The sequence below is a fragment of the Helianthus annuus genome, chromosome 7 (assembly GCF_002127325.2).
Source record: "Helianthus annuus cultivar XRQ/B chromosome 7, HanXRQr2.0-SUNRISE, whole genome shotgun sequence".
NCBI classification, from domain to species: domain Eukaryota; kingdom Viridiplantae; phylum Streptophyta; class Magnoliopsida; order Asterales; family Asteraceae; genus Helianthus; species Helianthus annuus.
In genome coordinates this window covers 130,618,090-130,644,638 of record NC_035439.2, presented here as the reverse complement: position 1 = coordinate 130,644,638, position 26,549 = coordinate 130,618,090, and the positions used below count along the sequence as shown (strand labels likewise).

The following is a 26,549-nucleotide window of genomic DNA, read 5'->3' as shown; positions in this document are numbered from 1 at the left end:
ACTGTGAACCTTAAGTAAGCACCCACTAACGTAATATTTTCACATGTCAAATATTAAAGTCAAACATGTTAATGTTTTGGTTCTTGGAGTGTTAAAATTTTGAATTCATATTGCTAGATTTGAAGAATATATTATAGTGTATGATGCCAAATCAAGTTTTCTCCAAATATTAATTCACCACAATGAATATGAAGTTACATTCATGCATATTTTGACCACAAAAGTCAACCTACAGGATAACACATGTGCATATTGGATTGAGGTTCTCCGCAGGCACTACGACTACCAGACTTCATTGATGCCTCAGATGGAGATGGAGGCCATGGTGAACTTTGGGCTTGCTTAGTTTGCTTAACTTGTTACGTAAACACCACAACAATTTACACAAACACCAAAAGAATATGTAAAAGTTCCCAAAACTAGATACCTACTATTGGTATCGTAATAAAATTTGTATTGAAGTCCAAAAGTGGATTACCTACCTCCACAACAAAATGATTAACTTCGATAAAAAAAACTAACATTTCACTAAAAACGGCAATTGGTAAAAAAGGCCTACATAATATCACGAAAATGGCACACAAGTCCTTTTAAACTATTTTTAATGGTTAGATCCAAAGTTAATGAAATTGGAGGTTTAGGAACTTAATCATATAAAAATGACCTATTCATTATTTTCTAAAAAGCTAGGATTTAATCATGCAAAAAAGGACTTCTTTGGTAAATATAAAAAGCCCAAGCATTTACCTCAAACTTCATTCCGTAAATGCTTATGATAATGATAGTATTACTTTGTATAATCGTTACCTCATCTTATCTGTCATTGTAGCAATCTGAATGAGAAATTGTACCACTACTAGTTGTAATTAAATAGGAACCCTTACATTGCTATGGCTCGAACTTGTAGATCCATCCAAACAGCTTTTTCAAAGGGAAATTGAGGGGAAAAGCAAGGGCCTCAGTTTTTGTCTAAGCTCGCCTTTCGGTAGCTATTATGGGCAAAATAGAATAAATTTCTATGGGAATATATTTAAGCGGAAATATAAAAAAGAATTAGGGCTAAAATCCTTACCGGTGTATATTTGTTGAAAAGGGGTGTAATTAATACTTGGTAGGTTTTATGGAGAATATATTTTCAAGGTTTATAAGAGCTGATCCTAGCTCGGCTCAGCTAGTAAAGCCTCTTGAAAAAAAAAAAAGCTAGTTCGACAAGAAGGGAGGTGTGCGCGAATGTGGTGACAGTCTGGCGATTGTTAGCAGATTTGTTGAAGATGTTGATGGGCAACGAGCGTGGTAGACAGAGTTAAGGTTGAAACTGATCGATGGGAGTGTTACTGCACAATGTAAATTTATTTTTGATTCTAACGAGTAAGTTATGCTCATGCATTGCGACAGTATTATTAATGGTTAGATCCAAAGTTAATGAAATTGTTCTTTTTACAAGGTTTAGGAACTTAATCATATAAAAATGACCTATTCATTATTTTCTAAAAAGCTAGGATTTAATCATGCAAAAAAGGACTTCTTTGGTAAATATAAAAAGCCCAAGCATTTACCTCAAACTTCATTTCGTAAATGCTTATGATAATGATAGTATTATTTTGTATAATCGTTACCTCATCTTATCTGTCATGGTACCAATCTGAATGAGAAATTGTACCACTACTAATTGCAATTAAATAGGATTTGATGGAACAAGAGGTAGCTGGTGGTGCGAAGGGCGGCAGTCGGTTCTGGGTTGCAGGTGGCGTGAAAAGATTGCGGATTAGGGCTAGGCGGCATCCTATCTACAATTCTCCCACCATGTAAAAATTATTCGGACATAATTAATAAGCCTAAGAAACAACAAATAAACCTAATGATTCAATTTCTGCTTTTGAACCGGTCACCTAAATGAATCGGGTATCACATTTTGGAAGGCCTGATAACCGCTACCCCACTCGCTATTACTGCTTAAGATAAGAGTTACCCGAAAAACGATTACCCGCATAAGCATAGTGATAAAACACGTATACAAATCAAACATGTCACACCCCAACCGATGGCGGAATCATCGGGGCGCGACACTGAGCGAAACAGATTGTGCAGAAGTTTCCATAACAATTATCATTACCAATTAATTTAAATTCACATGTCCCATACCATGCCTCAAAAGGTAAACAAATTATTACAGACAAAATCCAGGCAAATAGTTCTATTCTAACAACTCAGATTTTACAAATTGCCCAACTGTTTATCTGCTTCTAGAGACTCATGTTGTCAGATCTACAGACAACTATTTGTTGGGCTCTAGAAGCTTATTCTAGCCTCGCTTTCCTAGCAGATAAGCATCCTAAATACCTGTCACATACGTTAAAATAAAAGTCAATACACATAGTGTAAAGGAGAGCATACAAGTTTGATAATAGCATATAGAGTTCGAAATAGTTTACGCATAACCAGCACGTACACAGAGGAAAACGAAGCATGTTAATTATCGACACGAATCTATCGATACCAGTGACTGCGGGCTGACTGCCCAAGGCAGTTCGCAATACATGATCACCACTGTAATCCATGCAAGTAATTGTCCTTAACAACCCCCCGCATGAGCGGGTGCTGAGTCCAAACTATAGTACTATCGTCGTTAAGGCAGGTAGACAGCATTCCATGTGTAAACATAACAACAAGCATTCATTAAGTCACGTAATACATGCGGTAACGGTTAGCGTTTAAAATATTGCGTTGTGTGTTCGATGTGATTTCGTATAAGTAACGTATGTAACACCCAAAAGTGCTTAAAGCAAAAAGGGATCGAGTATACTCACAGCGGTTGATGGATTGAAGGGAGCGCTTGAGAGCAAAGTTAGCCTGAACAGTTCGATAGTATAACGATAAGCAACGCGTAAAACGGAAATAGGTGTCGATGGATAGGATAGCTGGTCGATCGGACGGTAGTCCGATCGGACGGCTGACCGTGCGGTTGATAGTCCGTTCGGACAGTTGTCCGGTCGGACGGAGGTCCGATCGGATGGCTGTTCGAGTGGATTGTTTCTTCCTTTGAGTAGGATGTGTTTGTGTACGATGGTTGACTTTTGAAGTTTTCATTGTAGTATTTGAAAACATTGAAGTACCTTTACCTTTTAGGTCGATCGATCGGACGGTCGTCCGATCGGACAGTAATCCGATAGGTTGACGCTTCAGTAAGAACAAGTTCTCAGCAGGTTGTCACTCGATCGGACAGCAGTCCGGTCGGGTGGCATCACCAGTGCATTGAACATGTTGAAAATCGACTAAGTGTTAAAGTCAAGTATCTCATGATCCGAAGAGTAATCCAGTCGGATGGTAGGCCGATCGGACATCAGTTCGTTCAATACTTAGACTTCAAAAAAAGTGATTAAGTGTGGGACCCATGTGCTAGCCGATCAGTTGGCCAGTCGTTCGGCTGTCTGTCCGTTCGGCTGGCTGTCCGTTTGGACAGTCAGTCCGATCGGACAGTGCCTTGTCCTGGTCGGCCTGTTCGTCTAACACTTGGTTGTTTTGATTGTTTGTCGTTTTATCGAGGCGTTCTGATAACGAGTTAAGCAACAGAAACCTCGTCATTACTTGGTTCTCCTGATCGGGCAGGAATCACCCAAAATCCGGTCAGTTAACTTTTGTGACGGTGTTCCATGTTTAACCCGAAATCAGTGAACCTCGCGGCTAGAATACAGATCTTGTGCCATACAACCACAAGAATGAGTAGTATGTCGACACAAGGCCCGATTCTATCGGTTTTAAGTGCATTGAGTGTAAAAGAGTTGAAAGAAAGTGAGAAAACCATCTTTCAATCATTTTCTTAGTGAAAATGTTTAGATCTATGGTAGATCTTTGTTTATTTATGTGGAAATCGGTTAGATTCAAGTTGTTCTCGAGAGATTGAGGCCAAAACATGAAGTTCTTGAAGAACACCATGATGACATCATTATAGAACACTCGAATCTTGATGATTTCACGGTTAAAAGTTAAAATCCAAAAGATAGAAAGGTGTAGAAGTGCGTGCAGATCAAGAAATTACAAGATTTAGGACGAGAACTTACTGGAATTGAGAGAAATCTGAGAAAAGGTGAAGAAAGTGTGCTGGTCGGTCAGAGGGTTTCCAAAAGTGGAAATGATGACAATGACAGGGGTATTTATAGGCTTCCAAATGAGGAAAGTGTTGGCCGATCGGCTGGGCAGCTCGATCGGACAGCAGTCCGATCGGCCGGCTGGTAGCCTGATCGGTCAGTTGCCTGATTCGAATGTTCGGTGCGACGATTTTTTTGATATTTCGATTTCGATTGCGAGTGATGTGAATGCGATAGAGTTTTCTTTTCAAATTACTTTTAATCACAACCACTCATATCGCGAGCTGTCTCTTCTCCACTAATTATCATACTATATCTACATACAATTATCCTTGATTCGTATTCGTTTTGCGATTACGATTCGATTGCGATTGAATTCGATTGCGTTTCGATTGATTACCACATATAATGTAAATAAACACGCACAAGTAACACATAAGGCACACACACACGTATATTAATCATCAAAATTGCGTAGTTCGAGTTGTGAGCGCGATGTTGATTAGATTAGTTCGATTAGCGTTTAATTGACTTTATCGCATTGTTACTTCCTACTATTCACAGTCGTAATGCGATTCCTATTGATAAATATTCGATTACTGCGATTTTAATGATTACTCCACATAATACAACTAACGCAAAACACCAAAATGGGCTAATTACAGTCAAAGAAGTCAAAACAGAAATTGGGTGAGGAGGGACAGTTTGCAATTAGCAATCTTTTCTCCTTTTGACTTCAACCTTGACTTTGACTTTGACTTCCGAAACACGGGGTGTTACAGCCTCCCCTTGTTTAGGGAATTTTATCCTGAAATTAGGTCGAAAGATGTACAACACCGTGAATCACGGTTGAGAACTTTCTCTCTCTAGACTTTCATTCTCTGGAACAATTTCTCCCAAACAACTGCGGGTACTTCGCCTTCATGTCGCTTTCGAGTTCCCAAGTGAACTCTTTGCCTCGTTTGCCTTCCCATCGGACTTTCACAATAGGAATGCGCGAGCGTCTGAGCTGCTTGGTTTGGCGATCCATGATTTCGACAGGCTTTTCCACGAAGTGTAGTGTTTCGTTTATTTGGAGGTCGTCGAAGGGTACAATTAAATCATGCTCAGCCAGGCATTTTTGGAGGTTCGACACGTGGAAAGTCGGGTGGACATTACTAAGTTCCTCCGGTAGTTCGAGTCTTTAGGCGACTTTTCCGATCCTTTCCAGAATCTTAAAAGGTCCAACATATCGAGGCGCTAGTTTCCCTTTCTTGCCGAATCTGACCACACCCTTCCAAGGTGATACCTTTAGGAGTACGTAGTCACCAACGTCAAATTCAAGGGGCTTGCGTCGTCTATCGGCGTAACTTTTCTGTCTACTTCGAGCTTTCAGCAAGTTGTCTCATATTTGAAGGACTTTGTCAGTCGTTTCTTGCAATAGCTCAGGACCGGTTAATTGCGAGTGACCGATCTCGTGCCATACAATAGGCGATCGACATCTTCTTCCATATAAAGCCTCGAATGGTGCCATTCGGATGCTAGTATGATAACTGTTGTTGTACGATAATTCGACTAATGGCAGGTATTTGTCCCAATTACCACCGAAGTCTATGACACACGAATGGAGCATGTCTTCAAGAGTATGGATCGTTCTTTCAGTCTGACCGTCGGTTTGAGGGTGGAATGCGGTACTCAGATTAAGCGTCATAAAAAGAGCTGCTTGAAACGTTTCCCACAATCGCGAGGTAAACCGAGCATCACGGTCGGAGATGATGTCACAAGGCGTCCCATGATTACAGATGATCTCGTCGGTGTAGATTCGGGCTAATCGTTCCACCTTGTAGTCTTCTCGTATTGGCAAAAAGTGGGCTGATTTGGTTAAACGATCAACAATAACCCAAATGTTGTCGTGACCTGATGACGTGTGCGGAAACTTTGTTATGAAGTCCATAGTTATACTCTCCCATTTCCACATAGGGATTGGGGGTTGTTCGAGCAAGCCAGAGGGCCTTTGGTGTTCAGCCTTGACCCTTGCACAAGTCAGGCACTTCCTAACGTAGAGTGCGATATCCCTTTTCATACCCGGCCATCAGTACTTGTAGCGGAGATCCTGGTACATTTTATCAGCATCGAGATGAATAGAGTATCAGGATTTGTGGGCTTCATCCATCAAGATCCTTCGCAAATCGGTCCGCTTAGGGATCGAAATTCGGTCCAGATAGTGGAATATCCCATTCGATTTATTCACCAGTTGGGCTCCATCGTGATAGATTCATTCCTTCTTCAGAGTGCGTTCATTAAAACAGGCATGCTGGGCTTCACGAGTGAGGGTTTTGAGATCGTATTGGGCTTAGGTATTATGAATGCTGAGCAAATAACTCCGTCTGCTGAGAGCGTTGGCAACGAAATTAGCCTTGCCCGGGTGATAACGAATCTCGCTGTCGTAATCGTTGAGGAGCTCCACCCATCAGCGTTGACGCATATTAAGTTCTTTCTGATCAAAGATATGTTGTAAACTCCTGTGATCGGTGAAGATCGTACACTTGGTACCATACAGATAGTGTCGCCATATCTTTAACGCAAAAAAAAACCGCGCCTAGCTCGAGATCATGGGTTGTATAGTTTTTCTCGTGGATTTTGAGCTGACGAGACGCGTAAGCTATAACCTTGTCCCGTTGCATGAGAACACAACCAAGACCGAGGTTGGAAGCATCACAGTAGACAATGAAACCGTCGTTTCCATCGGGCAATGTGAGAATAGGAGCGTTGCAGAGCATGTGTTTGAGGGTTTGGAAAGCAGACTCTTGTTCAGTTCCCCAAATAGAAGACCTGTCTTTATGCGTGAGAGCGGTAAGCGGCACAGCGATCTTGGAGAATCCTTCGATAAATCGGCGATAATAACCCTCTAGTCCGAGAAAAGAACGAACTTCGGACGGGTTCTTCGTGTAACCCAACTCTTAACTGCTTCAATCTTCGCAGGATCAACGTGAATACCTTGACTATTTACGATGTAACCCAGAAACTGAACCTCCTCTAGCCAAAATTCGCACTTGGAGAACTTAGCATAGAGTTGATTCCCCTGGAGTAGTTCAAGGACCAAACGTAGATGTTGCGCGTGTTCGGCTCTTGACTTAGAATAGATCAAGACATCGTCGATGAACACGATGATGAAACAGTCGAGATAAGGTTTACACACGCGATTCATCACATCCATAAAAACCGCGGGTGCGTTGGTTAAACCAAAAGGCATAACCACGAACTCATAGTGGCCGTAGCGAGTGCGAAAAGCGGTTTTGGGTATATCCTCCTCTTGAATGCGTAGCTGGTGATAGCCTGAGCGTAGATCGATCTTCGAGAAACACGTAGCACCTTGCAACTGCTCAAACAAATCGTCGATGCGAGGTAGGGGATAGCGGTTCTTGATGGTTAGCTTATTCAGTTCCCGGTAGTCGATGCACATCCGAAACGACCCGTCCTTCTTTTTGACGAAGAGGACTGGCGCGCCCCAAAGAGAGGTGCTCGGGCGAATAAAGCCTTCCTCAAGTAGTTCCTGGAGTTGGTTTGAGAGTTCGTGCATTTCGGACGGTGCGAGTCGGTAAGGGGCTTTGGCAACAGGGTTAGCTCCAGGAATGAGGTCGATTCGAAAGTCGATATCACGACTTGGCGGTAGTCCAGGAAGATCATCAGGGAACACATGAGGAAATTCACGGACCATAGGGACGTCCTTGACTTCTGTCTTCCTTTTCTTTTCCTTTTCCGCTACTACAATGTTAGCCAAGAAAGCTCTGTATTCCTTGCGGAGGTACTTGCAAGCTTGGACACACGACATGAGCTTGAGACCCTTCGAAGCAGTTTCACCATACACACATAATAAATCACCATTCGTGAGCGAGAATCCAATCATCTTGTCGAAGCATACAACTTCAACATGGTTTTCGTGAAGAAAGTCTATGCCTACTATGACATCAAAACTCCCTAGTTGCATCGGAATAAGGTTGATTGGGAAGATGTGATTGTTGAGCTCAAGAGTACAACCACGGAGAACAGAGTTGACGACGACAGTCCTTCCGGTAGCGACTTCAACATCGAATGTCGAGGAGAGATAAAAGCGCTTACGACTAAGGAGCTTCTCAAATTCGAACGACACAAAGCAATTATCGGCTCCAGTATCAAAGAAACACGATGCATAAATACCTTTCACAAGGAACGTACCATTGACCACGTTGTTGTCGGTCTGGGCTTGGCGCACGTTGATGTTGAAAGTTCTGGCGCGTGCGGCTTATTGTTGGTGAGGTTGCTGCTGCTGGGGCTCTTGTTTCACCACCCTGTTCGGGTACATGTTTGCAAAGTGGTTGGGATCACCACATGCGAAGCAGACTCTGGTGTTGATTGCAGGTGCCGGGGCCGCATGTTGGCCTTGCGGGGCAGGGAGCAGAGCTTGATGAGCAGTGGCAGGAGCTGCGGTGTTGCGAGGACCAATACGGCAGTTGACAGTGAAGTGGCCGTACATATTGCAGTGAGCGCAAAAACGACAGGCAATACCCACCGGATGATGATAAGAGCATGTTGGGCAAACCGGGTGGGGGCCTGTGTATGCACGCTTTGCCGGTGGTGCGTAAGTAGTTGGGGCTGGACGGTGATGGGACTACTGCTGAGCCAGTACGGCTTGCAGTGGAGCAGCAGTGGTAGTGGCAGCGAAGTTCTTGTTGCTGGAGTTGCTGTTGTTGTTCTTCTTCTTCCGGCGTGAGGACTTTGATGACTGAGGTGCGGTGGCGGTGGAGTCAGCGGTTGGTGCGGTAGTAGCTTGATGCAGATGCTTTGGAGTTTTATCCCAGACACCGGCCTTGACCCGTTTGTCGTTGATTTCAGCGGCCAGTAGGTAAGTCTTCTCGATCGTCTTAGTCTTAGCCACTTGTACGAAATCGGCAACACAGTCAGGCAGGGCTCGGATATTGTCACACCCCGATGTTTCCATGTATTACCAGTGGGCCTGGTGGGGAGTATCGTGACGTAGTTGATATTATCATAGTCAAACAACACAAATTTAAATGCACAGCGGAAGCAAAAGATAGATTTATTTCAACCGAATAAAAGTGTAATATTAAGTATCACAACACAGTTGAAACAAATCCACAGGCGGATCAAAATAAAGAGGAAACTTGTTCAACAGACTTTAGGCATCTAAGCTTGCGAGACTTCTAATTGATGCTAGGAGAGACCAGCCTATTTCGAGTAGTACCTGCACTTAGCCTTTTTGGGAAAATACGTCAGTTTACACTGGTAAATACAATTTAACTAACTCAATTTGAAAATGTTTTAAAAAAAAATTGATTTGAATGCACATGGCACAAAAGATTTTATAACTTGGGATAATTATTTGTATATAAACTTGTAAAAGAATAACATGTTTCTTATACGTTCAGTAGCCCGGGTTGAACACAGGGTTAAAGATTAATTGACACACCACATGGTATAGTCCCGCGGCGGGTTATTCCCGAAACCGGCGGTTATACCTTATTATTTATAAATGCGCTGGCGGGTGTACGCCTACACCCGCGTGTGCTAAGGTCGTGGCCATTTCTGTGAATGATGCCAAGGATATCCGGGACATGGTCATTAACCCCCCAAAGGCTTTAAGCAAACAAAACAATTTAAACGGGTCATTTCAATAAATTAACCTTCATACGATTAAAAATTCAACGTCCGACCAAGCGGTATTTTATATACCGTACCCCAAGCTCGTATAAGGGAAAATAAGTTAAAAGTATTTACCTTTGCAAGTAATAATCACAACAAGCAAGTGCACGTAGCTTTTACCGGGTCTCCTATTCTGGAACAAAGGTTTATAACAACCTATTAGATTCCTAACGGGTCTTTAATTAAGCCTAAACTTAGACCGGTTGGTTTTAAAGGAAGATACGGTTTAAAACGCATGATGAAGCGAAAACCAGAATAGAATGTGATTTAGGCCCGACAAGTTTGAAGACTTGTATAATATGGGTAAACTAAACACATTCTGGATTTTGAGACAAAAATGATAAGGTTTGACCCGTTTCGGCTAATTTATGCAAACTAGTTACATAACCCGAACCCAACGTGAATGATGCGTAACGGGTAACCATAAGAGTCATATATAGGTTTTCTAAGTTAATATGCATTAAATATGTTGTGACATCAGTAAGATATCTTCTATTATGCCCAAAATGATTTTAAACTCAAACTATGCCCCGTAGGGGTATTTTGCTCATTTAAAAGGTTGTAAAAGAGTTTAAATAGTAATCTGAGTTACAGGTCTGATTAAATCAGAAAATATACTTAATTTAATAAGTTATAACAGTATGGTATCATACATATGTGAATTTTATTAATCATAACCATACTATGCACCGTAGGGGCATTTTGGTAATTTCACATAGGCCTAAAAGGTCAAAACTAGAAATCCGAGTTAAAAACTTTTGCTTACTGTTAAAATATAAAAATTTACTGGAAATATCAGCAAGTATCAATCCTTATATGTTTAAAGTAGTTTTAATACATACTATGCGCTAAAAACGCTTAAAAAGGCGATTTGGAGCCATTTCTGGGTTTTTAAAGGAAAGTTGATATTTTTATTATTCCAGAAGGCTCAAAATATTTTATTCATCATATTAGATCAGTAGTAAAAGGTTTGGTATCAAAAGGATTTTGTAAAACTCAATTTATAGCCCAAAAGGGCAAAACCGACAATAACCAAATTAAGCTTAGAACTCTATGTTATGCTCAGCCTAAAAATAAATAAAAATCCCAAAAATCCCAAAATATTATTTTATATCAATAGATAAAAAGTTTGATATCAAAAATTGGGTTTATATATACTATATGCTAATTATGCTATTTAATTACTAAAAAACTTCTTATTTACGCTAATGAGCATAACTCCTAATCTAGACCTCAAACTGATGTCAAATTTTGGGGACAAGTTTATAAATTAGTAATGAAGGTTTCTACTCTTTTACTTTTTCAAAAATCTCATTTTAAGGTGAAAAGGGCATAATAGTCAATATTTAAGCAATTAACGGAAACATGCATATGAATCAGATATCTAATGAACCAAGTTGTATAATCACAGAGGGTTATACTTACATGAAACCTGGTCCTATTAAGGCTCTAAGGCATCTCTAAACTATGCTTAAACGGGTCAGAACTGAAAGTCAAAGCAAAAGTCAAATTATGTGACTTTCCGTTCCGAACCAAGCCTAAACTGAAAATTGTCGGGTTGAACATGTTTAGACATATTCTTACGTTAATTACCAAGTTATATTAATGATAAAACAGGTTGCATGGCTTCTACATTGCTAATTATGCCTTAATTTGAAAATAAGCTTTCTGTTGACTTTTTAAAGTTAACTTTGACCCGACATTTGACCTACTTAGAGTGGGAATCAGAGGGTGCCCTTTTAAGGGTTTATTGCCCACATAATTACCAACTCATAGGTATTTTTAATTCGAGATTTGACTGGACAGATCTTGATTAATTATAAGTCAAACCTTAATTGCGACGGTTTGACTTTAAGCTAATTAACTAAGCTAAACTGAATTAAAAAGGGTTAAGGACACTTACAAGAGTCCTAAGTATGATCTAATAGCTGATGGGAGTCTGCTAGAAGTTCCACAAGTTCCAGAGCAATGCTTGAATGCAAATGAAAGGAGCAAGTCCAAATGTTGCAACATCAAGTCTTTATATAGTGAACAAAATGCCACAAGATCATCACACCTAAGTCTATAGATGTTCCCTGATGTCCCCCATGTGTCCCTATAATGCCAAAACCAGTTGCCAAGTCCCAGAATTCGAAAACCACTTAAGTAAGGCGGTGTAACAGGCTGAACAGGCATCTGTCCATTTTCTACTGCCAGCGATTGTCTTACGGACCGTAAGCTAAGAGTCTTGCGGACCGTAAGCACCTCTTACGGACCGTAAGCCCTTGGTTTTGTGGTCCGTACCTTGGCTTATATCGCCCAGTTGCAGAGCTTGCGGACCGTAAGCCTAAGGCCATACGGTCCGTATCCGATGACCATAACACAAAAACTTGTAAACTTTCAAGCTTTGACCATGCAACCTTTCAAAGTTCGAATCTTGGGTCTTTTGCAACAGCATGGGACCACTTTAATCAGTCCTGAAAGGTTTTAAAGACCTTTGCCATGCACTTAATCATCCTTGGATTCTTGTGGAGAATCTTGTCATGCATTTGAATAAGTTAAATTCTTTTGAATAAGAATTTGATTATGAGCTTGTTGTAATATCATTTTAAGAACCCAATTTCTTTATAACTGAATTTATTTATTACAGGAATAACCGGTTTAGTATATCAGATGTTTATCATAATGATTTAAGGTCTTGGGATTTAAAATTTTGTTGCTCAGGGGTATTTATTAATATGTCGACATTTTAAATCCTACCATACATCTTTTACTTGATCCGGATTCCTGACACGTTTATCCTATATGACACGTGTCTTTATTTTATTGGGTATGATTTTACGAGGTGTTACAGATATACTTCTTGATTGCCATGTCAGAAGTCTTTACCTGATCAGGGCAGATAATGCTGAGCTGCTTGAATCGAGCCGTTAGAGCAGCGTTTTCACCATCCTTCTGCTTTATGTGCCAAAATTCATCTTCCAACTTCTGGTGTTCATGAGGAGGGCAGAATTCTTCCAGCATGACCTCCTTGAGTTCTTCCCATGATAGACCGTAGCCTGCATCGTTTCCTCGCTTGTTTCTCTCGGCCGTCCACCAGTCTAGTGCGCAGAACTGGAAGACGCCAGTAGCGTTGAGAGTACGAAGATCGTCGGGGCAACCGCTCATTCGCAGAGTGACCTCAGTGGAATCAAACCATTGGAACAACGCTGTGGGGCCTCCCTCGCCAGTGAATTCCTTTGGCCCACAAGCCCTAAACTGCTTGAAACTGAAGGCAGTTTGGGGGCAGCTTTAGGAGCTTCAGTTCTCGACTCCTCGGATGATTTGCTGACGTTCTCGTAGACATCACTGATAGTTTTTGCTACTTGTTTGCCGAGGATAGCAGAAAGAAGTTTGTCTCTCTTTTCTTGGCGAGAAAGTGATGGGCGACGGTGTCCAAATGACGACATTATCTGCAACAGACATTGTCATAGGTCTCAGACACGTCATAGTCGAATCTCACCTCACACGTATAGTACTTACTAAAGCTTAGAAACACAGTCGCATAATTACAGAAACACGTAGGCACGAAATCACAGATCCACAGAGGAACACATAAGCACGTAAGCACGTAGGGCACAGAAGCACAGAAACACAGAAGCACGTAATCCTCCAAAAAGCACATAGGTGCAGTCAGAATACAGAAACCTATCATTCCAAGTTTGCGAGCGTTCGACTATGGCGATAGCGCTTAGCGTAGCGATTAATTATAGTATAGGCGTATAGCATAGCGAGCATCATAGCGTACGGCATTTCCTTTTAGTAGCGAGATTTGTTACTGTTTTGAGATAGAAGAGCAATGCGGGTCGTGCGTGTCGATCGAAATGAGAGCAAAAATCGAATAAGTTTCCAAAAATGTAAACACATAAACAGGTAATTACACGTATAGCACATAAAAACGACAAATCATCAGAGTCAGCAGTTGCGGGCTCAGAATCGAAACACGTAGAAAAATCGAGAAGTAGAGTGTATGCGGCTATTAGACATTGACCACCCAAAGTGATTCGACTATTCTCAAGGATCTGTCATACACATTTTGACTTTTAGGATAGGGCCTCTGCCTCGATTCTTGGGCATCAGACGCACACCCCTCTAGCCATACTGTGAGTTCAGGTCGTTGGAGTCCGTCGAGACCTTGGTGAGAGTTTTGGTAAAACCCTGGACAAGCCATCAAGGTTAGGGTTTCACCCCTGGCTTGACAATTTCCCCTTGGTTTTAGTAAAATAGAGGAGATTATTCATCAAAATACGGATTTCACTCCTGGTTTGGTATAATTTTCCCCGTTAATCAAGTGTTCGTTATTGAAAAGAATTTGACTTGTTTGCTTGTATGAAAGGTGAAACTGTTCCACAAATGATTGAAAGATTCTGTCATCTTAAACTTGAAATGGAGAGAGTTGGTGTGTCAAAAATAATGAAGTGATCATTGATAAGTTGATAGAATCTGTTCCAAGTGAAGACAACTGGTCATACTATGTCATGATTCTCAAAAACAGCAATGATATGAGCAAGGTGAATAGTGGAAATACGGGTTGATCAAGCATTTTAGTCGAGAATTTGCGGCTTTCACACCTAATCTCGACTAAATCGCTGCTTCATCATTGAAAATTCGAGCACAGTGATAGTGTAGCGTAGGCGAGAATAGCGAAGAATGGTAATAAGCTCATACATTGTCCCTAATGGACATGCACGAGTCGATCTATTGGGTCCTAACTATAGACTAGATCTCTAAGACATCGACCCGGACTAGGTCGAGTCTGCCTAATTCCCTATAGTTATGGCTCTGATACCAATCTGTCACACCCCAACCGATGGCGGAATCATCGGTGTGTAACACCCTAACACATTTTAACCTAAGATTCGCAGCGGAAAACGCATATGTAAAATTTCTTTCATGATACTCTTCAATTCACTTAAATACACTAAACTCTTTTTATAAATTAATGAAAACTAACATACATATATCAAATTAAGTGACCACATACACACCCACGTACAATCCATGACTTGACTCGATCTTCGACCGCGTACACTTCTTGATGAAATTTCCATAATCCTGTACAGCCTGCAGTCACCACATTCAATCACATCATTAGAACTAGTGACATAATACAAATAATCTTAACACATGCATAATAAAGCGTCAACATATCATGCTTTCTCTTATACTAGCCCATCATCCATCCATTCGATCACTCGCATCGGATTGCGGAGTCAACCTTCTCTTCCATAATTACGTGCCTATACTTCACATTAATTCATAATAGGAAAACGGTTAGTATCATTAGCTTCCCTTCATATGAACATGTCCTCAAATACCCATAACTCGACTTATTCATTCAAGCATATAATTAAATACCCACTCAAACATGCAATCAATTTCTATCCATACACGTACTTGCAATTTACATCCTACATGTATAACTCTTTAGTTCGACTTTATGCATAATTCATTATGTAAGTTCCCCTTTCTTACCCAAACTTAATCGAATCCCTTTCTTAACCACTTTCAACCCATTACCACTAAAACTTAACTTAGTAATTATCATTAATTCATATCTTCTTACAGTACATTCAATAATTACCATATTTCATAATTACCTTACCAAACAAAGAGGGGTAAGTTCGGAGTTCACTTACCTTGCGCGCCCGTATTTGCGTTCGCTTATTTGATTGAGTATTCGTAGCCCGTTAGCCTTCAACGCTCCCATCCATCTTGACATGATTCCTATACACTCATGTCATTACATTCACATTCTTATTAGCATATATGCTTATACTTATGAACAACCATATCAAATTCACATCTAACATACGACCTACATAAAGCATACTCAACATCATTAATCCATTTAAACAAGCATAAAGCATACTCGACATCATCCCTACATAATCTTCACATGAACTATATATGTTTACCCATTACTTGCATATAGTTTCACTTATTATTGTCTTTTAGACATTTTATCAAACACTTGGCGTGCATAATACTTCCTAAGCATAATGTACAAGTTCTTTAAGCATGTTCTTCCTTATTTCATCTTATGAACTATCACATTCAAACAAAATCTCATAATCATAAATTTCACTTCAAGTTTAACTATCTTAGTCTATCATACAACACCTTATACAACACAAGATTACACTATAGCATCTTCAAGTTCATCATGATCATCATCTTCACACTCATGCAATGGGTTTCATTCTAAATCACCCAATTACTTGAAATTATTCATAACACAAGTTCTATTTGGTGTTTCTAACACCTCTACATGCTTAAATTCATACAATTTCATGGATTGATCATAACCCACTTCAAACAAGATCATCAAATCTGAGTTTTATGACATACCTTGTGATCCCCTTGTGAAGGTGATCGTTAATTTATGTTTGGTTGTGAATTTGGGCCTTGTTTAGTCTTTCAATTTGAAGAACTTGATGAAGTTTAGGGTTTTTGGCTCCATGGGAGCCTTCCTGCTCGTTCACGAACACACACACACACGATGTGTGTGTCTGTGTGTGCTGTTTTCTTTTAATAGAACAACTTTCAAGTTGTTCACTTTGGTCCCTCATGTTTCGTTTTAATTAAATAAGGCTACAATCCTTCGTTTAATACCAACGATACTAATATTCAACTAGGTTAATTATCCCTAGTAAATATTCATTTACGGGTTCCCTTTTACTCCTAACAGTATTTTTACCCGTTCCTTTATATTACCCGAGTTTAAATTACCAAACCCATTTTTGGGGTGTTACAAATCTACCCCCCTTAAAAGAGGTTTCGTCCTCGAAACCTTGCTCATTTCCACGGGACCATAGTCCTTAACTGACCGGTTGATACCAATCCTTTCTATTTCGCACAACTCTAAAATATACGTATCTTGAGATATCGAATTCTTGCCTTATGTTAGTCCCCTAGTGATGATCATCACTACTTGGCTTATTCATTCATTTCATTCACATTACACACCATGGCAAGAATTCACTCATATCTTATAAAAAGGGTCTCATTCATGAACATATATAACTATACGTCCTATCATTACTTTCTTAAATCAAGTATGATACTTATATACTTACATTTACACGTATATTCCTACATATATACATACATACATACATACCTTCATGAATACATTCACACATGTATACATACATACATAAATACATACAAGCTTTATTCATTTGTGCACATTCAATCCCCTTTAACACATACGTACGTACATTCATATATGTACACTCATACATCTATTTACATACACCCGAAAACATTTTTGCAACATAACTACTATTTCATACTCACCTCTCGTACTTAACTCGAGATTCAACATCACGCTACGTTTGTTACCGACATGTACTATGCACATTCAATCCCATTTCTAGTTTCTTTTAAACTTTGGTTTGTTTGACCCATCTATAACAGGTCAATGCATGGCCGCCCTCTAACATATCAATTTCATTCGTTTAACCTATTCATGATGGGTCATTACACATTGGAGTATGCATTGTACTTACTTCTAGTTCGAGCATACCTATAGCATGTCACTTCATCCTTTTTATATTTAACATCAACGGTTATCTTATTTCATTCCATTCTTTTGTTTAACTTAGTGTTTATTCACCCATAACTCCTTCACAAATTTCTGATTTGTATCAGCATTATACTGTTCATGAATCAAATAATATCACTTGCAAGACCTAAGCTTACATAATTTGAGAATTCACAAGGATCTTTGCATTTAATATAAATAATGGCCATAACTTTCATACAATGTTTATAACACTTCAACACTTTGGATATGATAACATACTCATACTCATAAAACCCTTACAAGGTTCATAATTGGTTCAATTCGTAGCATAACGTAACTTTACCCTTTTTGAGATCAACTTCAATTCCTCGAGCATCCAATGTTCTCATTCCTTCATTACATTGCTTTCTCAACGGAAACACGGTTAATAACGTTAATACTCGAACGTATCTAAATCGTACATACGCACATGCTTTCCCACGTGCATACATACGTACATTCATTCATACATATCTACATATGTGTATATATTTATACCTACCTTCATACGTACTTACATTCATTCATTCATACTTTCATACATTTTTGCATACATTCATACATACTTACATACGTGCATATACTCATACATATATATATATATATATACATACTTGCATACATTCCTACACCTTTACGTACATGCGTACATTCATACATACCCCTCATACCTTCATGGACGATAATTCTTTCCTCATGCATACGTACATACATTCATGCCTACTTCATACATATCCACATACGTTCATATATTACTTCATCTCTACATTTACACATACACTCATGCATACATTCGTACTTACCTACATACGCATCTTCATACGTACATACATTCCTACATCTTCTACATACGTGTGTACAATCATACATAACCTTATACGTGCATACATTACTATGTAACTTCATACGTGCATATCTTTCATACATTACTTCATACTTGCATACATTCATACATAACTCATACGTGCGTACATACCTTTCTATACTAACGGGGGTTCGGGGGCAGCGCCCCTGAGAGAAGTGGGGTCCAAGGGGCGGCAGCCCCTGGCGGGGTCCAAGGGGCAGAGCCCCTGGCTAGGGTCGAGCTGCCAGGTCAGCTTGGAAAATTTTTATTTTGGGCAAAATTCCTTTATCAAAAATGCATCAGAACTTGATTTTGGTCAAAAAGTGCATCCCAAAATGATTTCACAATGTCATATATATTTTTGCCCAAATTTGACCTCCACCGTAAATTACGGTACCTACCGTAACTTACGGTGGCAACTTTGTTACGGTGGAAACCTCCTGTCTTACGGTGCAACCATTTATCCCCAGTACCCACCGTAAATTACGGTACCCACCGTAATTTACGGTGGAACCTGTACATCAGCAGATTTTTCCGTCGTTCTTGCATACTTAAACGCGCATAACTTTTGAACCGTTTACCCGTTTAACCTCCCGTTTCTTCCTATATGACCAAAATTTGGTCCTCTTTCATATGGACTCAAAATTCCATGCCCGAATTAAGAAAACTCTTAACTTACAAGCTTCCGGCTTAATATTCATTTAAGAATTATTCGACCCGTTCACGCACTTATCAAACAAACACGTTTGTTTGATCCCAATTTCTCATGAACCCCATAATTTCAATATTGTCTACCATACTAGGTTCGTATCATGGGTTTATATACATTCTTAAACCCGTTTTCGCTTATATGTCTAATTTGACCCGTTAAGGGTATTTAAGTCTATTTTAAGTATGGATCACCTTTATTCACTTCTAGCTTCATATTTTCACAATTCTTATCAATTGATTTTCCACCACAACTACATTTGTGGTGGAGCTAACGTGGTGATCTATATAATCCGAGTTTTACCCCTCGGATCCTCCTATTACGGCAAAACCCAAAAGCTTATACCTTTAACCTTTACACTACTCAAAATGACTTACTCGTTCATAATACTTGTCTCCAATTAGCCCATAAGGGTCGTTTACCCGCTTTGTCATTCGAGGGTGTTTTGGTCAACAAATGCTCTGGTTCTTACGACAAAAGACCTTAATACAGAATTAACCAAAAGTCACACTTTTTAACTACAATCTTATTCGTACATACCTGGCTTGGATCATGCTGTGACCCGTTTAATTACATTGCATTTTTACTTGCTAATTAATAGCAACGTAATTTCCATATGCTATTCATCCTGTGAGCATAAAATTCAACAAACGTTCATTAATCATCATCATCAATTGATCATATCATCATTAATTGACCCATTTGGTCTAAACACCCCAAACCTTTTACATTTTACATAAAATGGTACCGATTTACCATTTCGCTCATTTGGCTCATTACGGATTTTCACCGTATGGTCAAAACCTTTCTTCCATACATTTAACCCATCATCGCTTACGCCATAGGGTATTCTTTAAACATTATTTTCATTCATCCATGTAACTAAATTACCGTTTTACCCTTATTACTTATCATGGCATACATCATAACAAAATCTTTCAAAACTCCTTATACCTTCATTATTCCATGACCAAATTACTATTTTACCCTTTTTACCATCAAATATGGTTTACTGCCAGTTCTAACTTGTTCCGACCCGTATCGATTCGTGTTGGAACATCTTATTTCGAAATCTCTTTTCAAATACTAACATCTCTTAGTTCTAGTCAAATACATAAGTAGTTGTACTACTTTAAATGCCGTAAGCTTTACTTACCTCCCATCCGACTTTGCCTTTCCGCATACTTGATTCGTTCACTGCTTACGGCTCAAGCCTTTCATTCTTCTTTTCTTCCTTGCATATTTAATCTGTATTCACCACGGATTTAACTTTCATTCTTCTTTTCATTCTTCATAAGTTTGATCCGTATTCATCTACGAATTCAAACCTTCATTCATACCTTCCATTCTTTTCATTCCATTCCATTCACGTTTGAATTCGTTCACGAATTCAAACCTTTCCTTCCTTTCATTCCATTCCGGTTTGAATTTCATTCCCGAATTTAAACCTTTCATTCATACTTTACATTCTTTCCATTTTTATCTGTATTCATTTTTTTTCATTCTTATCTTTCTTTCTCATGTCTGACCCGATTCTTAAAGAATCGGGGAACCCCTTTCCAATCCACACGACCCCTAATCCCGATTTGTCCGAACATATATGTGATGATCCTTATGATCCCACGAGCGTCCTCTGCTTCTTGCACACTGGCCAGGCGTGCAATCCACATACTAGTCTCGTGTCCTCATAAGAATTATCACTTTATGTCCAGGGAACCGGTCTTAAGTTCGTGACACACCCATTTGAATCCTTCAAGGATTTCACCCTCGTATATAAGGGTATGCTACATACTAATGCTTGCAAATTTTTAAAATTTGTGTACCTGGGGTCCATTTTCCTGACATATCTCACACCTTAGCTTTCGTACTAGCCTGCGACTGCGGATCATCCTCGTTATCCATCAAGCTCACCTTTCAATATTCATCATTATTAGTAATCTCTCACATACTTACTTATATTAAATCTTACCTTTTGGTCTTGATCGAGTCTTGGATTGTACGGGTCATTAGTCACAAGAGCACACAGGTTTGAGTTCAAGTACTCACTCATTTGTACTTGATTTCGCTCAAACCTAGGCTCTGATACCAACTTGTAACACCCTAACACATTTTAACCTAAGATTCGCAGCGGAAAACGCATATGTAAAATTTCTTTCATGATACTCTTCAATTCACTTAAATACACTAAACTCTTTTTATAAATTAATGAAAACTAACATACATATATCAAATTAAGTGACCACATACACACCCACGTACAATCCATGACTTGACTCGATCTTCGACCGCGTACACTTCTTGATGAAATTTCCATAATCCTGTACAGCCTGCAGTCACCACATTCAATCACATCATTAGAACCGGTGACATAATACAAATAATCTTAACACATGCATAATAAAGCGTCAACATATCATGCTTTCTCTTATACTAGCCCATCATCCATCCATTCGATCACTCGCATCGGATTGCGGAGTCAACCTTCTCTTCCATAATTACGTGCCTATACTTCACATTAATTCATAATAGGAAAACGGTTAGTATCATTAGCTTCCCTTCATATGAACATGTCCTCAAATACCCATAACTCGACTTATTCATTCAAGCATATAATTAAATACCCACTCAAACATGCAATCAATTTCTATCCATACACGTACTTGCAATTTACATCCTACATGTATAACTCTTTAGTTCGACTTTATGCATAATTCATTATGTAAGTTCCCCTTTCTTACCCAAACTTAATCGAATCCCTTTCTTAACCACTTTCAACCCATTACCACTAAAACTTAACTTAGTAATTATCATTAATTCATATCTTCTTACAGTACATTCAATAATTACCATATTTCATAATTACCTTACCAAACAAAGAGGGGTAAGTTCGGAGTTCACTTACCTTGCGCGCCCGTATTTGCGTTCGCTTATTTGATTGAGTATTCGTAGCCCGTTAGCCTTCAACGCTCCCATCCATCTTGACATGATTCCTATACACTCATGTCATTACATTCACATTCGTATTAGCATATATGCTTATACTTATGAACAACCATATCAAATTCACATCTAACATACGACCTACATAAAGCATACTCAACATCATTAATCCATTTAAACAAGCATAAAGCATACTCGACATCATCCCTACATAATCTTCACATGAACTATATATGTTTACCCATTACTTGCATATAGTTTCACTTATTATTGTCTTTTAGACATTTTATCAAACACTTGGCGTGCATAATACTTCCTAAGCATAATGTACAAGTTCTTTAAGCATGTTCTTCCTTATTTCATCTTATGAACTATCACATTCAAACAAAATCTCATAATCATAAATTTCACTTCAAGTTTAACTATCTTAGTCTATCATACAACACCTTATACAACACAAGATTACACTATAGCATCTTCAAGTTCATCATGATCATCATCTTCACACTCATGCAATGGGTTTCATTCTAAATCACCCAATTACTTGAAATTATTCATAACACAAGTTCTATTTGGTGTTTCTAACACCTCTACATGCTTAAATTCATACAATTTCATGGATTGATCATAACCCACTTCAAACAAGATCATCAAATCTGAGTTTTATGACATACCTTGTGATCCCCTTGTGAAGGTGATCGTTAATTTATGTTTGGTTGTGAATTTGGGCCTTGTTTAGTCTTTCAATTTGAAGAACTTGATGAAGTTTAGGGTTTTTGGCTCCATGGGAGCCTTCCTGCTCGTTCACGAACACACACACACACGATGTGTGTGTCTGTGTGTGTTGTTTTCTTTTAATAGAACAACTTTCAAGTTGTTCACTTTGGTCCCTCATGTTTCGTTTTAATTAAATAAGGCTACAATCCTTCGTTTAATACCAACGATACTAATATTCAACTAGGTTAATTATCCCTAGTAAATATTCATTTACGGGTTCCCTTTTACTCCTAACAGTATTTTTACCCGTTCCTTTATATTACCCGAGTTTAAATTACCAAACCCATTTTTGGGGTGTTACACGGTGCGTGGCACTGAGCGAAACAAATTGTCCAGAAGTTTCCATAACAATTATCATTACCAATTAATTTAAATTCACATGTCCCATACCATGCCTCAAAAGGTAAACAAATTATTACAGACAAAATTCAGGCAAATAGTTCTATTCAGACAACTCAGATTTTACAAAATTGCCCAATTGTTTATCTGCTTCTAGAGACTCTTGTTGTCAGATCTACAGACAACTATTTGTTGGGCTCTAGAAGCTTATTCTAGCCTCGCTTTCCTAGTAGATAAGCATCCTAAATACCTGTCACATACGTTAAAATAAAAGTCAATACACATAGTATAAAGGCGAGCATACAAGTTTGATAATAGCATATAGAGTTTGAAATAGTTTACGCATAACCAGCACGTACACAGAGGAAAACGAAGCATGTTAATTATCGACACGGATCGATCGATACCAGTGACTGCGGGTTGACTGCCCAAGGCAGTTCGCAATACATTATCACCACTGTAATCCATGCAAGTAATTGTCCTTATCAACCCCCACATGAGCGGGTGCTGAGTCCAAACTATAGTATTATAGTCGTTAAGGCAGGTAGACAACATTCCATGTGTAAACATAACAACAAGCATTCATTAAGTCATGTAATACATGCGGTAACGGTTAGCGTTTAAAATATTGTGTAGTGTATTCGATGTGATTTCGTATAAGTAACGTATGTAACACCCAAAAGTGCTTAAAGCAAAAAGGGATCGAGTATACTCACAGTGGTTGATGGATTGAAGGGAGCGCTTGAGAGTAAAGTTAGCCTGAACAGTTCGATAGTATAACGATAAGCAACGCGTAAAACGGAAATAGGTGTCGATGGATAGGACAGCTGGTCGATCGGACGGTAGTCCGATCGGACTGCAGACCGTGTGGTTGACAGTCCGTTCGGACAGTTGTCCGGTCTGACAGAGGTCCGATCAGATGGCTGTTTGAGTGGATTGTTTCTTCCTTTGAGTAGGATGTGTTTGTGTACGATGGTTGACTTTTGAAGTTTTCCTTGTAGTATTTGAAAACATTAAAGTACCTTTACCTTTCAGGTCGGTCGACCGGACGGTCGTCTGAACGGACAGCAATCCGATAGGTTGACACTTCAGTAAGAATAAGTTCTCAGCAGGTTGTCACTCGATCGGACAGCAGTCCGGTCGGGTGGCATCACCAGTGCATTGAACATGTTGAAAATCGACTAAGTGTTAAAGTCAAGTATCTCATGATCCGAAGAGTAATCCAGTCGGAGGGTAGGCCGATCGAACAACAGTTCGTTCAATACTTAGACTTCAAAAAAAGTGATAAAGTGTGGGACCCATGTGCTAGCCGATCGGCTGGCTAGTCGTTCGGCTGTCTGTCCGTTCGGCTGGCTGTCCGTTCGGACAGTCAGTCCGATCGGACAGCGCCTTGTCTTGGCCGGCCTGTTCGCCTAACACTTGGTTGTTTTAATTGTTTGTCGTTTTATTGAGGCGTTCTGATAACGAGTTAAGCAACAGAAACCTCGTCATTACTTGGTTCTCCTAATCGGGCAGGAATCACCCAAAATCCGGTCAGTTAACTTTTGTGACGGTGTTCCATGTTTAACCCGAAATCGGTGAACCTCGCGGCTAGAATACAGATCTTGTGCCATATAACCACAAGAATGAGTAGTATGTCGACACAAGGCCCGATTCTATCGGTTTTAAGTGCATTGAGTGTAAAAGAGTTGAAAGAAAGTTAGAAAACCATCTTTCAATCCTTTTCTAAGTGAAAATGTTTAGATCTATGGTAGATCTTTGTTTATTTATGTGGAAATTGGTTAGATTCAAGTTGTTCTCGAGAGATTGAGGCCAAAACATGAAGTTCTTGAAGAACACCATGATGACATCATTATAGAACACTCGAATCTTGATGATTTCACGGTTAAAAGTTAAAATCCAAAAGATAGAAAGGTGTAGAAGTGCGTGCAGATCAAGAAAGTACAAGATTTAGGACGAGAACTTACCGGAATTGAGAGAATTCTGAGAAAATGTGAAGAAAGTGTGCTGGTTGGTCAGAGGGTTTCCGAAAGTGGAAATGATGAAAATGACAGGGGTATTTATAGGCTTCCAAATGAGGAAAGTGTTGGCCGATCGGCTGGGCAGCTCGATCGGACAGCCTGTCCGATCGGCCGGCTGGTTGATCGGCTGGTAGCCTGATCTGTCAGTTGCCTGATTTGAGTGTTCGGTGCGACGATTTTTTGATATTTCGATTTCGATTGCGAGTGATGCGAATGCGATATAGTTTTCTTTTTTAAATTACTTTTAATCCTAACTACTCATATCGCGTGCGGTCTCTTCTCCACTAATTATCATACTATATCTACATACAATCATCCTTGATTCGTATTCGTTTTGCGATTGCGATTGAATTCGATTGCGTTTCTATTGATTACCACACATAACGTAAATAAATATGCACAAGTAACACATAAGGCACACACACACGTATATTAATCATCAAAATTGCGTAGTTCGAGTTGCGAGCGCGATGTTGATTAGATTAGTTCGATTAGCTTTTAATTGACTTTATCACATTGTTACTTCCTACTATTCACAGTCGTAATGCTATTCGTATTGATAAATATTCGATTACTGCGATTTTAATGATTACTCCACATAATACAACTAACGTAAAACACCAAAAATGGGCTAATTACAGTCAAAGAAGTCAAAACAGAAATTGAGCGAGGAGGGACAGTTTGCAATTAGCAATCTTTTCTCCTTTTAACTTCAACCTTGACTTTGACTTTGACTTTCAAAACACGGGGTGTTACAAAACATTACCGGATCCATTCTCCTGAATTTTGTACTATAGCATCCCAAAGTGACCAAAATACACCTTGTTGGCATCTAAAATTTAAACTTTTCCATGAACAATTCATAACCCATTTAGTCTAAACCAGCAAACTGATTCGCGGTTTCTAAAGCGGTTATAACTTGATACTCTTATTATTAAAAAAGAATGCACTCATTAATCCAACATTCTAACCAGTCATATCTATCATTACATAAACATTAGGCTCACTATCAATATAAAATCCAGCCATCTAATTCGGAGTCAACTCTAAACAAATTAAATTCATGAAACAACTTAATAACAAACCATCTATAATCTTAATTTCAAGAAAACAAATAACAATATAAAAATTCCCAATTTTAAACAAACCCACAAATAACCCATATAAGATAAAACTAGAAATTCAAACTTCTAAATGACGAGTTTCTTGTTCAAGCCTCTTCAATTCAGCCAAAACTCTATGCTTCCCTCTTGTATCTGCTACAACCGATTTTATCGACTCTAATTTCTCTATTTGCATCTCTCTATTTATCAATCTTTGCACCAAAGTTGCAAACGCTAAAGAATCAGAGCAAAATTCACTTTTTTTTTTGGAAATTAAATTTCATTAACCAAAAACCGCCACAGGAGTCTTCAAAGAGAAGACCCAAGAGCGCAAAAACGAGCTTACATCAAGTCTAGGGGATAATTACACCAATCAAACCAACATTTAACTTTCATCTTCGATCTATGTCGAACCCAAAAGAAAGAAATCGACTTAACATATTCCACGACTTCAATAGCTCTCC

General features: G+C 39.1%; 3 long non-coding RNA genes across 3 annotated transcripts; all 3 read right to left on the bottom strand.

Moving 5' to 3' along the window:
- Nucleotides 1-122: 122 nt before the first annotated feature.
- On the bottom strand, nucleotides 123-26,339 carry LOC118480435. Its single transcript, XR_004862729.1, has 3 exons — nucleotides 26,171-26,339; nucleotides 1,617-1,787; nucleotides 123-482 (listed from the first exon to the last, which is right to left on the bottom strand). It is a non-coding gene; the product is annotated as an uncharacterized LOC118480435 (long non-coding RNA).
- Nucleotides 14,686-16,210, bottom strand: LOC110867313. Its single transcript, XR_002551514.2, has 3 exons — nucleotides 16,134-16,210; nucleotides 15,422-15,509; nucleotides 14,686-14,846 (listed from the first exon to the last, which is right to left on the bottom strand). It is a non-coding gene; the product is annotated as an uncharacterized LOC110867313 (long non-coding RNA).
- Nucleotides 21,072-22,596, bottom strand: LOC110867312. Its single transcript, XR_002551513.2, has 3 exons — nucleotides 22,520-22,596; nucleotides 21,808-21,895; nucleotides 21,072-21,232 (listed from the first exon to the last, which is right to left on the bottom strand). It is a non-coding gene; the product is annotated as an uncharacterized LOC110867312 (long non-coding RNA).
- Nucleotides 26,340-26,549: the final 210 nt, after the last annotated feature.